The sequence below is a fragment of the Crocodylus porosus genome, unplaced genomic scaffold (assembly GCF_001723895.1).
Source record: "Crocodylus porosus isolate Cpor-Errol unplaced genomic scaffold, CroPor_comp1, whole genome shotgun sequence".
Taxonomy (NCBI): Eukaryota; Metazoa; Chordata; order Crocodylia; family Crocodylidae; genus Crocodylus; species Crocodylus porosus.
Window position 1 is genome coordinate 1,471,671 of NW_017728947.1, and position 13,586 is coordinate 1,485,256.

The following is a 13,586-nucleotide window of genomic DNA, read 5'->3' on the forward strand; positions in this document are numbered from 1 at the left end:
CAGAAGAGGAGATTAGGAAAGGCAGAAGAGGAAGAGAGGGAGATCAGGAAAGGATAAAGCAGAAAGATTGAAAAATTATAAGAAGGCAGGGACAAAGGATAATTTAAGTAAAGATGGCCTAGGTAAAAGAGTAAGGATTGACATGGAAAATCTAGGAATGTTAAAAAGGAAAATAATGAAACTGATAATGAATGTGGCCATCACTAACCTATCAATACTGATAAAGAAATATTTGTATGTTCATATATATATCAAACTATAAGAACAACACTGCTTTCCTTCTCCTCTGGGACAGATTCAAGTCAGACTTAAAAAATTCTACTGAACTCCCCAACCTCACCCCCCAGCACAGATATGTAGGGATAGGAGAGTAAAATAGCTTTTTCATTCCCATAAGAAAGGTTAATGAGCAGGCTGTTTGCTAGAATTGCAAAAAAAATTACAGTCATTTTACAGGGCTGAGTTAGATGTCTGCTAATTCTGAAAGCAATATTAAATGTCATAAAGGAAAAGGCAATGTGACCCAGTGTTAGGAGCAAAGGACAGCATCAGGATTCAGAAGTTCTATAGATTATCTGTCACTGACTCCCTTCTGTGTGATCTTAGGCAACTCATTTGCTGTGCGTCTAGGTTCCCCTTTTGTAAAATAAGTCTAACTCTAAACTATTTTTTGTTAAGTTACCTGGCCATTTAGCATAACACCAGAAAAATACAATGTATTTTGCAGGCTCCATAATATAACCTTGAAAAGTCATCTTAGTTATATATATACTGAAGTACATTTTGTGCAAAACCTGCAATTTTATAATGTAAAGAAAGTCCATCAAGAGATCAGAATCTTTGCATAATTTAAATCTAATTGTGTCTTGTTTCTGGGAGTGTTAATCCTCCTTGCTGTTTGTAAATATTGCTCTGATAGTTAAAAATATTTTGTTACTTGCAGAAAAAATTATTATGAGATTTTTTTAAATGGAAAACATTACGTTAAGTATAGTTACATTCACATTCAAATACATTACATATATACATCTTTGTACAGCTATCATTTCTCTATACCCATTTTATCAGTTACTCCCTTAAAATTCAAAACCAAATTCAAATGTAAAACAAGGTGTTGGATAAAGTGGATGAATCATGAAAGTTAAGCCATTCTGATAAATGCCATCATCACCACCCTCTCTTCAGAGAACATTAAAGAAACTGTCAGTAAAAGAAAAAAAACTGGAGTTTAGCAACTTTACTACTTGCCTTTCTGATTAAGGGTGTATTGAAAATGTAACTGTTTGAAGAAAAATGGAACCAGTTATTGAGATTACAGTTATACTTGAGTTTAGATTTTAAATATAGACTCTCTCAATGTTAACAAAAGATCAACACAGACCTGCTAAAACTTCCAGCTATACGTCCTACAATAGCTTTGAGATTTTGAAGGCACATATAGCACCTGTTAAGTATGATATGGACTAACAACTACACTAAAATATTTGAGATGCTGGCTGTAAAGTCTTATAGCTTGTTTTGATTAGCCATTACAAACACATGGTTCCTAATGGTGAAACAGGGCAGATCTCTAATAAACAAATGAGAAAAAAATTTCAATTCCTGGTCATTCAGTTAAAATCCTAGTGCCAGTTCAGCATTTTTAATGGCATGTACAGCATTCAGTTGGATTAGGGGGAAAAAATTACACTTGTTCCACTGGGGAAAAATAGTAGTAAGGGGTAACCAGTATCCCAGGATTTGCTCCAGATGATGCCCAAAATCTCAAAGTGGCCCAAGAGACATTTGTTATACACTGAATGTAAAATTCTTCAGTTTACTTACAGAACTTCAAATACATGAAAAGAGGTATCAGGGAGTGACATTAATGTGCTGACATTCTCGGTGAGGCATGTGGGCTAAGTGAAAGAAGTGATTTGTGAAAAAAACTCAACAGTTTAAAAGCTAGGTCAAGTACAAAGAAGGACCTTGAAAGAGAAAATACGAGACCTGCTAAAACTGTGGCACAATTTAAATACGATTTCAGAGGGGTAAGGAAATACTGTAGAGGATCAATTGTTTCTAAAGGCTACAGTGTAGTTAATGTTTACTTTTGTTCTGTGGTAGTTATAGATGAGAGGGTGACAGCCGCTGTTTTAGCTAATTATACACCAGGCTACAGGGCAACAGTGTAAAGACTTATTAAAAGGAATACTGCTGAACGTTAATTTGTTCATATTTCTGATTAATTTACGGCACTTGGGTTTAGAAGAAGCCTCAGTGAACTGCAGCATGTCATCCTTACGAAAATGGCATATGGAATTTAACAAAAAATTACTTTTCTATGACTGTCTCCCAGAAAATAATCATCCGAGATCTATGTGCTCCCTAAAGTCTGAGTCACTGCCCACAGGGGAGAAAGAGTGAACAAATTCAAGAGAATTATGGGTATTCACACAGTATTAGTTTGCAAAACAGCCTGAAGAATTTAAAGTAATAAAAAGATATACATCTGTACAGGACTTATAACATGTGTCCACATTAACATCATCATAGTATTGCAACTCAAGAACCCCTGCTAATTTTTAATGCAAACTAAAGCAGATGCAATGCTAGTGCTAGAATCCTTGATGATAAGAAGAGTATTAAACTTCCACCTTCATAAAGATCATGGCAAGCCCTATTAAAAATTGTTTATTGTGCCTGAAAAAAATCAAGTAGTCTTTTTATATACAATGGGCACGTCCAGACGAGCACAGCTGTGCAGTACGTGGTACTGCAAACACATCTGCAACACAACATACTGCACATTGAGGTGTTCTACGTGCTCCAAGGGTGCACTTGTCCACTGCTCTGCTTTTTTTTTTTTTGGTGGGTTTTTTTTGACTCCTGGATATCCAGGGGTCAAAAAACCCACAGAAAAAAATGGGACACAGTGCAGCTCCCCCCCCACCCCTGGGACCCCTGAACCTGTGTTGGAGCCAGCCCTTACCTTCCAGGATATACCCAACTGCACCAATGAGGTACAGGGGTGGGTGAGTGGGGCACATGCGTGGGCAGCACGTGATGCTAAGTGGAACCAGGCTGCCCAAAGCCGTGCTGTGGCTGCCAGCCAGGCTCTGCCTGGCAGGATCACCACAGCTGCAGCCCCAAGAGGCCCCCAGGACTCCAGGTAAGGCTTCTGGGGCCAGCTCAGTGTTGGCCCCAGCCACCCGTACTGCCCTTGGGATAACTTGCTGTAAGCCCAAGCGCATGTGGCACAGGTGTTCCCTGGGGACAAGGAGCAGCAGTGCAAGGTGCACCACTGCTCCTTGTCCCTGGGGAACCAAACATCCACGCTCATCTGGACATAGCCAATGTGGCAAGACATTTCACTAAATTATATCAGACACATGAGCTGTAATCATTAAAACCTAAGACCACTGTTGATTCTCACAGGACCATGCTAAATGCTTGATTCGGGCATGATTTAGAAAGCTCAATTGCTTTGCTAAAAAAAAGAGGTGGCAGGGGTGGGAGTGAGAGAACAGCACCAAGTTACTGCAATGGCAACCCAGAAAGAAAAACACAAGTGTCAAAATAAAATGGCAAGTATAACATGATTTACAATTGACTGATTTGAAACCAGCGTGCATAGTGTTCAGACTGCCAAAATAGGAAGCATTCCTAATTGAAACATTTAGAAACCAAACAGTGTCTGAAAGATGCACCTGAGCATTTTTCTTAAGAAAATATTGAAGACTTTGAAAAACAGAAACCAAAACCTTGATTACTCAAATGACACTTTCAACACCAATACTCAAGTACTTTATGCAGCATCTCAATGAAATGCATAACAACTACAAATCATGCAGCACTGCAGAAAATCATATCCTTTAGTCCTATAACAGCACAATAGTTACAGGACCACAATTCCATGCAGGCAAAAGGTCTCAAGAAACCATTACTACCCCAGCCTTGTGAGTTTAAGGAAAGAACTCCAAAGTGGAGTCACTTGAGGGGTGCAAATGTAGCCGACAGAAGCAGCTAACTGCCATGCATCTATGGACACAGAAGGGCAAACTGCTTTCTACAGGTGGCATTTTGAACTTCCCTTTCCTTTTATGGTGGAAAAAGAGGTAGAGCGAGCACGCATCCTATCACACAAATGCCTATTATCCCCATGTTTTGCACTTCTCACCCAAGTCTCTCTCCCCCAGATTTGGCCTTTCCTCTAGCTAGTCTCTTTTTAACAAACCCCATGCCAAAAAAAAAAATCAAACTAAGCTCACATGGAAATTGTGCTTGGAAGTCTCTCTACTTGTATGCTATCCTTCCATACAAAACACACATTTGTCTTTCTTGTCTACTTAGTTTATAAATTCTTTAGGATAATAACTGTTTTATGTATATACAGTGTCCAACACAATGGACATGTTCAGGCATTATGTTTAGATTGAGATAACTAGGATTTGGTTGATTTAAATACTTAGCTGCTCAGGTATTCAGGGGGTTTGAATCCAGTCAAAAATGGCAGGCCCAATTTGAGATCGCTCACCTAAGGAGGTTGATTAACTTAGACTGAGCATGGGTTAACCTGATCCAGGAAATATTTGCACAGGTTCAGAGGGTAGCCCTGGGGGCTGGGAAAGCTCACACACTTCAGCTCCTCAGCTGTGTTCTTCCTACCCTGCTGACTCTGGGCCATTTTTAGCACCCCTAACCCCTTCACTCTGCAGATCCACCGATCCCACCCGCAAGACCCACTAACCCCCTCTGCAGACCCACTAGCCCTCCCTTGATCCCACCTGTTCCTCCCCACAAGTTACTTACATTGGGTTCCCTGCATAGCTCCCAGCATTGTGAACACTTGTACATGCTGCTCTGTTTAAACCATGTGATCATAGGTCAGGTCTAGCTAATGTTTGTATGCACTCAGTAAGGCCCCGATCTCTAGTGGGGCCTATTGACAAAGACCTGGCACCATCATCACATGTGTGTGTTGGAGACCGGCCCAAGAAAGCAGGAGAGAGACCCACACTGTCTAGGCTGGTGTGACCAAAGAAAGCACTGAACTACATTTACAAGTTAAAGCAGAAACTGTAAGAGGCCAGAGACTGGAATACCTAAAAGACAAAGCCACTGAACCCATGCTATATGTGAGGGATGTGAAAAGCATGCTATGGTCAAGGCACCCAAGGGGGAGAAGGGGGTGCAGATTTGCCTATAAACACCCAGCAGAGATGAGGCCTCTGGGATCTCTTCCACATCACCTGAGAATCCCCCATAAAGCCTTTCTGAATACCTGACAGTAAGGAGACACTCTGTCCCTGGGATTATGTAAAACCTCAAGGGTTTCTTTTATCTTTTTGGCTTATTGTGTTGCATTTTAGTTAGACTAAGTTACATGTGCTGTCACTGTGTCTTACTGGCCTGTGTTTTAGCTTAGGTGAAGTTTTTCTGCTGTTCTTTGTCATGTGCTTGAAGTTGCAAATTGCTGTGCTCAATAAATGCTCTCTTCAGATAACAGACTATTCTTGTTCAAGCATTTATGAATTCACTGCTACTACCTAGCCTAACAGTAAGTCCGGTAACAGGCCTGAAAATATTGGTTTAATACACATGAATAAAGCAGTCACCACATTAAAAATAATGTTTTTACTTATCACTATGAAGTGACCAAATGTCTAAATCCCCATGCTTCCAAAATTCAAGAGAGATACACCTCTGACCATTCAGCCTGAGTCAAATGGCTCCTCTGATGCTGCACACTTGTAAAGTTTGTGGGAGCATTTTTCCACTTTTTCAACTGAGGAAAACCTGCTGTTTTGTAACATTATGCCTGGATGCACTTCTCCAAGACATCTCAGGGCAGCTTCACTCAATGAGAGTAATGTACTGAAAATCGCGCATACATGAACAAGTCTATAACAAGGATGGATAGCAGCAGGAAAAAAAAAGATTACAAAAGGTGCTTAGAGTTTCATTGCTTCACAAAGCAACAGCATTCTGAGAGCAAGAATATTCCTGGAGAGAAATACTAGTACCTTCATAATGTTGGTAGGGTAAGCAACATTATTAAGGGACATGCAAAAATAAAGTATAAGGTGATCTCTACTCTGGAGTCAAAGGTGTGTTTTGCAGCTTGTGTAGCTCAGGCTAGCTTTCATTTTGGTAGATTAGATATTGATAGATGCGATGACACCATAACATAGGTTTCAGCATGTGAGTAGATATCCAGAATCTCAGGGAGGGCTTGTGCCCTAGTTGCTACAAGCTTTGATAGCAGTATATGAGCTAGCTAAATTAGAGTTATCTCAAGACTATCTACATAAGCTGCAACCATAACTGCTGTGTGGTGCAGATAGAATGATGCTACGTTACATACCCGTTGTCCCATCAGTTCCTCTTTCATATTGAAATGAGATTGTTCTCATGGATTTGGTTATTAAAATCAACTGCTCAGTTAAGAGCAGTCACTTTTTCCTGAACTATCAGCACTCTTTACTTGCTGAGGCCTTCAAATAATTTGTTTTGCCTGGCAGACTTAGCTAAAATCCTTTTTTCCAACTGAGCTCAAATAAAGGTGGACCTTTTTCCCAGTAACAGATTATGACTGTTCTCTTCAGGCAGGGCAAGGCAGAAGCTTTCATCAGGACACAGGTAAATCCACAGTGGAAGGAAGAAACCTAGAATATTATCCCCTTCTTCCAGATATCAATACAGGAAATAGAGGAATCAACAGAAAACAAATCTGCACATGTAGGAGCATAACTATTAAATGTAAGGTATTTTTCTTGGTAAATTAGAAGGTAAGATTATCAACAAGCTGCTATTCAGCTAAAAGTATCATGAGTGGATCTAGGATTCTGAAAAGGGGGACAGTGCAGATGATGTGCCACACCATCACATATAATGCAACACATTTTTCTCCAGTTGAAGAGAAACTAGATGCTTTACTAATATGCTAGGGGCTACCGCTGTATTATCCAGTTAAAGATCAAAGCAAAAACAAATATAATTATTGGGATGTGCACTCATTTGCTAGATTATATATATTTAACACAACAAACTAAACCAAAGTAGTCAAAAGATATCATGTCATTAGTCTTGTAGTTGTTACAGTTAAATGTATATTACCTATTCAGATTCATAAAACAAAATCTACCCTTGAGCATCTTTAAAGTACCTGCAATACTTCGCTGCCAGTCACGTCCACACCTGAGTTAATATTAACACAAATGAGTTACAGTTTTAAGCTAGGGCTAAAAACAGTCCACAGGGCTGTCAAATAAAAGAGAGACGTTCTAGAAGTGGCTAACAGAGAAGATTGCAGAGAAAGGGTAGTTTGAATAGCAGAACATCAAGGTCGTTAACACCTGTGGAGTGGAGACAGATTATCAGGAATTGTGGAGATGATAATTTGCCACGTAGTCAATTGACTGTCTCAGACTGACTAGAAACCCTGCTGTCACTGCCAGGCAGTTGGTTTTAAAGTTAGGTAGAAAGGGAAACAAAAGGGGATCCGCTCTGAATAATATGAACTGTATCACTAGAGTGATCTGACAACAAACATCTACTCTGTGACATGAATCTGGAATTTATAGATTGCTGTCTCTGAACCTGGGGTTGCTAGATTTAGTGAAGGAAGGAGTAGAAATTTTCAATCCATTTTTGGCTTGCTCTTTTCAGGAAGTTTCTTTACAAAGATGACAAAAACAGTAAAGTATCAACCATTCCTTATCAGTCCTGTGTAGAACACTTTTTGCCATCAACAGATTAAGCTCACCTGCCCAATAAATTATAGTTATTTTACATGTTCTTTTTTCTCATAAAAAATCTTGAAAATTTCAATTAGCTATTTGACATACTGCTGCACATATAATTTCACCTACTTCTGCTTACAAATTTTCAAAGGGAAGTATTATAACGCATCAACTTTAAAAGCATGAGAAGTCCTGCAACAGAATTCTATAGTGAATGAAATGCCTTCTGAAGAAGAGTAGTGGAAATATACAGAAACACTAAAAGTCTACTAAATTCTGTATTTAACACTGTTTAAGCCCTATTTAATTCTCTAGGTAAGAGCTGTTTTTTCACTGAAGATAAGTTATCCTTCTCCTTGACAGCTTTCTTAGTCAACTTCTATTCAAGTCAGAAAAAGAATCAGACACCGGGAGATAGCTTCTTGGTTCTCTTCTCTAGCAGGAGTGGAAGGAAGAGTTGTGGTGAAAAGCTGTCCTCTTGATTATTCTATGGAAAGATAATTTAAAATAAAGGGAAGATTGGACTTGTAAGGAACTCAACTGGATGACGTCGACCTCCTCGTCTTTTCAGATAGGCTGGAGGCAAAGAGCTGGGCAAAAAAAAAATTAAAAAGCAACTACTTTTGGTCTCTAGATGGAAAGGGGGACAGAGCACCTTTATGTCTTATTTGGAGAATCCGACCAGAAAAAGTTTCTCCCATTCTTATAATTTCATAGGAAAAATTACATGACAAGGTATCCTCCAGCTGACACACAGGGAAGGCTATGCAAGACAGAAGGCTCTTTGAGGTTGAAATTGTACATTATGCAGATTAGGTGCATCATAGAAGGAAGAGGCTAAATGAAGAGAACAGACATCTAGCAAAATATGTCTTCATTATAAACCCCCCCCCCGCAAAAGGTGAGTTCTTGAGTTAAAATAAATCTTAGTGAAGACAGGTATCTGTGCTATCCTCATTTGGTGGTCCTAAGTGCCCCGCCAAGTGTTTCTTTGACCCTTTCTACCTATCACACAGGGTACAGAAGAGTGAACAACTGGGAAGCAGACTTCTCAGTAGGACAACAGCTGGTGAAAAAGAAACTATAAAAACCTTACAGGGTACTTAGGACAGCATTATGGAAGGGGAGATTTAAGGGGGAAACACACCTGAGAAGTGAACAGGTAGACTGTTGTTAAAAGGAACAGGAATCTTGCAGAAGTACAGTGTGATCCTACGGCAGAAAGTCACCTTGGTTTCTCCCCAAAATCTCTGCCCTGTGACAATGTGATTAAGATGGGCCCAGCAGAGGAATCACACCTCAGCCTATCTCTTTAGGTAACTTGAGCTGGCTGCATTCCTGAGGGAGGGGGAAACCTGTTCCCTCTGCCTACATGACTTGCATCAGCTACCTGGGTGAGGGGCATCTACCTGGTGGGCTGGAGTCTGCCTGGCAACTGGTGATGTATTTCAAATTGGTTGGTGGACAGCCAACCAGAGCTGACCTCCACTGGACCAGGTGAATGAGGTCACAGGGGCTATATAAGTTAGGACTGCCCAGGAGGAGGAGGGGACTGCAGGGGACTCAGAGGAGCTTTACCATCTGAAACTGGCTCTCTCCCCCAAACTCACGAGCTAGAAACGGCCTGCCTCCAAAGGGAAACTTCACTTGCCTTTGGAAGATGCTTGTGAGTAAGCTACTCGAGATCTGATTAGATATCTAGCCGGCAGTAACTCAGATGCGTGATCAAAAAGCTACCTCAGCCAGAATGTTTGCTCTTTAGGATTTCTAGGATATTGCTCAATCTTGTACCCTATTTTCACCCTACCCCTGTAATCAATAAAGTTCTCCTTTGTGACCGGTGTGGGAGACATATTGAGGAGTGGGTCTAAATTATGCCTAAGAGACCCCTTAGGTCTTCGACTAAGGGAGACTTTACTTTTGCCCCCAGACTTGGGGAAGTGCCCCAAGTGCCTGTACTGGGTCAAGTACCCATAGGACTTTAGGCCCGTGTTTCCCTGAGGACGCAGGGCCGAGAGTGAGTCCATTCTCGGGGTGGTGGCAGCTATGTTACCCCCAGGCTAGCGAGTGTGCTCCAGGAAGGGGGTCAGTCGGACGTAAGGCGCCCCTAGGGAGGCATTCGGAGCCTGGAAGGTGATCTGGCGCAGGGAGGTGGGCAGCTCAATGCAGGAGCGCCCTCTACTGGCCCGCCACAGATCCTATGATGGACTAATAGAGAGAAATGAGGGTTATCTCTTTTCCATTTATGAACTGCCCCCTGAAGACCAAGCTTCCCTTAGAACCTAGTTTAATGGCACAAATCATATTCCATTAGATTTGAAGTTACCTCTGTGCTTATTGTACAGAAAAGTTTGCATTGAGCAGTGACTCCTACTGAAGATATATTGACCAGAATGAAGTACCAGTCACTTTCTTACAGACTGAATTCCATCCCCACAGGAGAATGACTCGTATTTTATTTATTACCATGAATGCTTTCCTTAAAATAAAAAAATATATATTGTTACTCATCAATTTCCTATTGCAGACATTTATTCATGCCCATGAATTTTATAAGTAGCCTCAATAAAAGTAGGCACAGATCTTTCCTTTTAGGTAAGAGCTGACAAAAATATTCCTCTCATCCACAAAAATTAAAAATTTCCTCTTTTTTAGTACGTGTCCATGCAAATATTTAAAACTTTCTGAATATTAATGAGTTTATACTTGGGGAGCATAGTAGTAGCATCATTCTTATTTTATTGGTGAGGAATAGAACGTATAAAGATGCTAGGCAACCTGTCCAAGTACACATAGATAGCCTATGATAAAGGTGGGAAGAGAAGAAAACTCACAGTTCTCTGCTTTAGACATAAATTCTAATTTTCTTGTTAATTCCATATTAAGTTGTTAGCATTACTTCAGTAGGCAACCAGTACACTCAGGGTTAGCTATCAGATGTTCAGTTTAAGGTGTTTAAGGTGCAACAGGATCTTAACCATGATCCCAACAATCATGCCTCCTGCCTGCAACACTTGCATGGCAGGACATGCAATTTTGGGCTTGAGCATTAGATACCTATTGTTCTTTACTTGTTAGTGCAGGTGGAGCCCAGGACCATGATAATTTATAACATGCCTTAAATTGAACATGTGGCCAGTTGGGGCTGGCCCATGACACAGCTGGACATGTAAAAACCCTGTGTGCCCTTCAGCTGGGCAGCATACATGGTTTTATAGGTCCTGGTACATGGGGACTCTGGGATTAGGCAGCCAGATCCTGGGGTCACCATGCATTGGGACCTTTAAAATCCCAGCTGAGCAACACATTGGGTTTTAACTCACCCCCAAGCACACTGACCATTAAAACCACATGTGCTACCCAAATGAAGGGCACATAGGGGTTTTACTTCTTTAGTTGTCTTGGACTCTGGGGCTGCTCTATGCTGGATCCTGACACTCAGCTTGGGATCTGTCATGGGCCAGCCACAACTGGCCACACATTTAATTTAAGGCATGATAAAAATGAGCCACAAAAGTGTTACACACTAAATATGGAATAGCTCTGTGACTCATCTACTTTACTATCACACCTTAAATTGACTTGAATGAGTGGTCAGGTTACTACTATTTAAGGCACAGCTAACCTGTTAATCATATGTTAAACGTAATGTGTATCAGGGGCCTCATTTAACATCAGCAGTTAAGAGTATGAGGGCCTCATCACTTAAAACAGTTCTAAATCACTGGAATGTTGTGATTTATTAAAGTTAGTATGCATCTATTAAAGTTATCTACTAAAGTTATATTAGTACCTATTAAATTATAATAGTTAATTATATATATAGATATATAGTTATATAATAACTTAATACATACTAATACATATATAGTTAATATATAAGTATATACATATATATATATTAGTATCTAGTAAGTTATATTAGTATATATTAACATTAGTATGCATTAAGAAGGTAATCCTCACGTGAAAGGGAACAACTTTGAGATGCTTAGAGGGCATTTAACATGCTAAACTGCTTGAACACATGTCTGCTTGAGTTTTAACTGCACTTAGTAAGTGGTGAGTTGAATGTGTAACACCATCCTTAGCCATGTTTCCACTTCAGTTATCAAGAATTAAGGTGATTTTTCAAAAGAATTTCCTTATGTGAAATATGTCAATAAAAACAGAAAATATACAGAAAACAAAGTTATCCAGCAAAACTTCAAAAATAAAAACTGCTTAAACACATACCATATTGATGTAGGACGTCTTCCTATAGCAGGCTGTGTCCACATGGGCACTGATGCTCAAATTCTCAATATTATTTAGGCACCAAAAGCCTATTTAGATGCCTAAACACCATTTGTTTCAACAGACATTTGGTACTTCAGTACCTTTCAGATTTGGGGCTCTTACAAACTCACTGGGAGTATAGGCCACTCATGGCTTTAGCATTCCAAAACCATCATATTTAATTTCAAAAGCTGGTCGGGTTCACAGGTGATAGTGTGGTCACCTATCACATTATTTAAAACATACCCTAGCTCTTAAAATTATGGATATAAATAATTAAGGACAGCATAAATATTGCATTGCCCACAAAATGAATATACATTGCCTACATCAAATATAAATAAATGCATATTTCATCACAAAACCACCTCAATTCTTATATGGATTGCTGGTGGAAGAAAAGATAAGTTTAGGCATTATTCAGATGCAAAACAAACTTCATTAACTCAGAGTTGTTTTCCCTGTGGTATTTTTGTGCTCTTTCTGAATGCCAAGTTCAGTAAGTTCAAATATCTACAAAACAGGCAAAACAGAATCATGCTATTTCATAGGATCACAGAGCTGGAAGGGACCTCATGAGGTCATCTGGTCCAGTCCTCTGGTCAAGGCAGGATCATCATGGACTTGAGGCTTGTGACAGCTGAAAATTGTGTCTAAGGTACTTGCTAAACACTGTGAAAATTAGACCGTTTTTTCTGTCATTTGTTCAGATATTAAGCTATATGTTGTTGTTAAGAGCCTAATTAAAGTCAAACATTAGTGAGACCTTGTATGTAGTAAGGCCTAGTAAATTTAACAAAGCCTTGTAGAAGTAGTGGGCCCTATGGCGTAGTAAAAATTAACCTTATCAGAAGAATGCAAGGCTTGTACTGCTATTGGTCAGTCCTAAGAATAATTATAATGGGAGAATCTGGATGGCTGTAAGTTACCAGCATAGCTCAGAAGTTATGAATTGGCTAGCACATCTGGAAATCATTTAGAAAGGAGATGCAGCTCTGTGAAAGAAGCTACTGATTTAGAGTTAGCTGCTGACCTGGTTTCGGCAAGCCCGTGGATCTCAAGGAGCCTGAGGACTGAATACCAGGGTCTTTCCCAGTACCCTTCCGACAGCACTGATCGGGGACACGTGACTTTGCTGAGCTTTGCAGAAGAGAAACTTGTCATACATCAGGCATCAGAGGGGACTGCCGATAAGTTGCCAACATGAATTATCATCTGTCCTTGTTGTTTTGTTACTATGCATAGTCATGTGTTTGTTAAGCCAATAAACCTTTCTTACCTTTCTACCCCTGACCACTCTCTCAATCCCAAACCCTCTGCTGGTGGCTGGGACAGATGCTCTTGAAAATTTCCAAGAATGGAGATTTCACAATCTCTCTAGGTAGCCTGTTCTAATGCTTAACCCGCTTACAGGGAGAACATTCTTCCTGATTGCCAATTTGAATTTCCTTTGCCATAGTTTCATAGATTTCATAGACATCAGGGCTGAAAGGGACTTCGGGAGATCATCGAGTCCAGCCCCCTGCCCAAAGGGCAGGAAGTCAGCTGGGGTCATAGGATCCCAGCAAGATAAGCATCCAATTT

The 13,586-nt window shown here is 40.1% G+C and overlaps 1 protein-coding gene across 1 annotated transcript in view; it reads right to left on the reverse strand.

Moving 5' to 3' along the window:
• CHID1 (chitinase domain containing 1) overlaps positions 1 to 13,586 on the reverse strand; it is a 278,107-nt gene that overhangs the window by 58,143 nt on the left and 206,378 nt on the right. The gene's annotated exons all lie outside the window — the stretch shown is intronic.